The sequence below is a fragment of the Bidens hawaiensis genome, unplaced genomic scaffold (assembly GCF_021521415.1).
Source record: "Bidens hawaiensis isolate Kalapana, Puna unplaced genomic scaffold, B.hawaiensis_p1.1 tig00001412_1, whole genome shotgun sequence".
NCBI lineage: Eukaryota > Viridiplantae > Streptophyta > Magnoliopsida > Asterales > Asteraceae > Bidens > Bidens hawaiensis.
Window position 1 is genome coordinate 154,700 of NW_027491079.1, and position 3,843 is coordinate 158,542.

The window sequence follows — 3,843 nt, forward strand, 5'->3', positions numbered from 1 at the left end:
CTTTTAACCACCACTTAACCTTCCACCCTTGACCAACTTTATGCCTATTCAAGGACAATAATCAAACTCACCACAACCATCATCTTTCCAATCTAAACAAAATCCACTTTATAATCAGCCATATACATTACCACAAGACCCAACCCATAATCCATACTTCACTGGGTCTTAGGTCGGGTCCGTATTCGTTTGGTGGGCCACGTTATGGTGATAATAATGAAAGGTATGAAGAGTATGAAGAGGGATATTCAAGTGGAGTTGATGGGAATCAATTGAGGATTCAAGGGTAATTTGGGTATATACCCGAACAACAATCGCAACAGAATTTGCAGCAATGGGGTGGGCCTCAATTTAATCAAGAACAATTTCAACAACCCCAACCATTGCAGCAAATTCCTCAACAACCCAATATCAACAACCTCAATTTCAACAACCAAATCCCCAACCACAGTTTCCATAAAACGTGCAACAAAGACCCATTTACCAGCAAATGGGCCAACTGAGAGTGCCATTGGGGGTACCAACAAGGCATGCAAGAGAGATGGTTAGGGGAATTGAAGCTCATTTTTGACCGGTCATCACCAATAACCCATCGCCAGTGGTTATTCCTCAAAATCAAAATGGAAGAACTTTTAAGGTTAGAACCAATGCGCTCCAAAGTTTACCAAAATATAAGGGTCTCGGAAGAACCTTATTTTCACTTGGAGGAATATGATTCTATTTGCAACATGATCGGGGATCAAGGTTTTTCACTGGATGAAGTTAAGTTGGTTTTGTTTTAATTTTCGTTAGAAGATAAGGCAAAGAGATTGTTATACACTTTGCCTTCCGCATCAATTTACACTTGGGCCGAGATGCAACAAAGATTTTTGGAAGAGTTTTACACGGCCCAAAAGACTAATGATGCAAGACGAAGTTTGAGAAGCTTCCAACAACAATCGGGTGAAATGTTTCATGAAGCATTTGAGCGATTCAGTATGATGATCAAGAATTGTCCTCATCATGGTATAGCTCTTTGGGAGTTGCTAAATGCTTTTCATGAGGAGTTGAATGCGGAAGATGAGAGGGATCTAATGTCAATCACCAATGGTACATTCGGTATGAATTATGAACAACATGATTGGGCATTCTTGGAGCAAAGGTCGGTCACATAAAAAAGAAAAGCTCAAACTGCAAGAAGAGCAAGGCCTGCAATTAGAAGAACACAAGTGCATGCGGTTAATAATGAGACACCTCAAACGTCCAATCAAGTGTATGATGTGTGAACAAATTGTAATGGTTTGGGACATGCAAGTGATGTGTGTACCGGTGTAGAAGGACAAGTTGAAGAAGTAAATGCGATTCAAGGGCAAGGAGGTGGTAATCGGAATTATAACATGAACTCAAACACTTACCACCCCGGGTTGAGAAAGCATCCGAACTTTCGTTATGGCAATCAATCAAACCAACTCAATCCAAATTTCCAAGGGACTTATCAAACCCACTTTCTTCCTCGTCAACAATACTTCAATCAAGGAAATGCTCAAAGTGGGAATAACCAAGGAAATCAAGGAAGTCAAAGTCAATTTCAAGGAACGGGTGGTAAGCAAAGTGGGTCTTTGGGTCAAGCTTCATCAAGTGGGAATGAAGTGATGGACATGTTAAAGTTGATGCAACAAGACATATAGAAAAGGAATCAACTTGATGAAGCCCGAATGCAAAAGGATGAAGTTCGTGACAAGGCCATCCAATCATTGACCACACAAATGAGTCAGCTTGCAACCGAAGTGGCAGAATTGAAGAAAAATAAAGGTTATTTGGTAAACGACACTAAGGTAAACCTTCTCATAACTCATCCTGTAATGTTCCTATTAATCATGTTAGTGTGTTGAGAAGTGGTAAAGAGTATAAGGCTAATTTGTCACCGGGTGTGGTTAATGGTGAAATGGAGGATATCACGGGTAAGGAAAGTGATGATGAAGATGTTGAAACCAATAAACCCACTAAACATCACTTTTGAGAAACCTTTACAAGTTTCGGGTCAAGCCTCAAATTTAAATGATAAAAATAAGTTGAATCAAATGTAGTTTCATTTCCTTCGGCTTTGCTTGACCCGGGCAAGAAAAATGTAATTTTAAAACGGAGTCCTCAAAAGAAGGAAATGTGGGAAGTGTTTAAACAGGTTAAAGTGAATTTACCTTTACTTGAAGCAATAAAACAAGTACCCGCATACGCAAAATTTTTGAAAGAGTTATGCACTCAAAAGAGGCAACAAAAAGTGCCTAAACGGGTGGATTTAACCGAGCGGGTAAGTGCGGTTTTAAAAGGAGACCTCCCTCCTGAGCTTCAAGATCCGGGAACACCCTTAATTAATATTCAAGTGGGTGATTTTCAAATGTCTAGGGCGTTATTGGATCTTGGGGTCGGAGTTAGCATTCTCCCGGGGGGTTTATATGACCAATACGACTTTGGTCCTTTGAAACGTGTGGAGACCATGGTTGCATTGGCCGATTTATCTCATAAACTTCCCCATGAAATCGTACGGAACGTAATTGTGAAGGTAGAGGATTTATATTATCATGTGGATTTTTTGGTTTTAGATTAGTCATCGGGTGACTCAAGTCAACAACAAAATGTTATCTTGGGTCAACCCTTTTTGAACACGGCCCATGCAATCATTGGTTGTAGATACGCTACTGTTGACATGGCCTTTGGCAATTGGAAAATGCTCTTAAATGTTTTTACTAATGTTGCTAATTCTTTGAGTGGTGAAGAATGTTTTTTGGCAGATGTGGATCAGTGTAATCTTCATGAATATGATGAGGACTGTATGGAAGCATGTATTTGTGATGATTCTAAACAGGTACACGTGTGTGCTTTGCGGATGGAGGAACAAAAACAAGATGCTTTGGCTTTGCAAGAGGACCACCATGGACACATCAATGGGAGAGTTTGCCAAAGGAAATCAATTCGGATACCAAACCATCTTTGGAGAACCCACCAAAGGTGGAATTGAAGGAGCTTCCAAGCCACTTGAAGTATGTGTTCTTAGAGGAGAATGAAACCCTCCCGGCTATCATTGCTTCAAATTTGGAGGAAGAGCAAGAGCGGGCATTAGTGAAGGTGTTGGAAGCATATAAAGCGGCCATTGGATGGACGCTTGTGGATTTAAAAGGTATTAGTCCTTCTATTGTTATGCATAAAATAATTACAGATGACGAGGTTAAACCAACAAGTGAGACTCAAAGGAGATTGAACCCAAACTTGCGGGAAGTGGTGAAAAAGGAGGTAATCAAGTGGTTGGATGCAGGGATCATTTATCCCATTTCAAACAGCTCATGGGTGAGCCCGACACAGGTAGTGCCCAAGAAATCAAGAAATCTGGCATCCAGGTAATAAAAGACGATAAAGGTGAACAAATCGCCACTCGACCGGTAACCGGGTGGCGAGTGTGCATCAATTATAGGAAATTAAATTCCGCCACCTCAAAAGACCATTTCCCACTACCATTCATTGACCAAATAATTGAAAAACTTTCGGGTCAAAAATATTATTGTTTTTTGGATGGGTATTCGGGTTATAATCAAATTGCAATCCATCCCGATGACCAACACAAAACCACTTTTACTTGTCCATATGGCACCTTTGCTTTTAGACGGATGCCATTTGGATTGTGTAATGCCCCGGCCACTTTTCAAAGATGCATGATGAGCATATTTTTAGACATGGTCGGGGATTCACTTGAGGTTTTTATGGATGATTTTTCTATTTTTGGTTCAACTTTCGAGTCTTGTCTCAATGATTTAGAAAAATTTTTAAAATGATGTGTTGAGACAAACTTGGTGTTAAGTTGGGAGAAAAGTC

The 3,843-nt window shown here is 40.2% G+C and overlaps 1 pseudogene; it reads right to left on the reverse strand.

Moving 5' to 3' along the window:
* Positions 1-908: 908 nt before the first annotated feature.
* Positions 909-1,009, reverse strand: LOC143575773 (small nucleolar RNA R71; annotated as a pseudogene).
* Between the last annotated feature and the right edge of the window lie 2,834 nt (positions 1,010-3,843).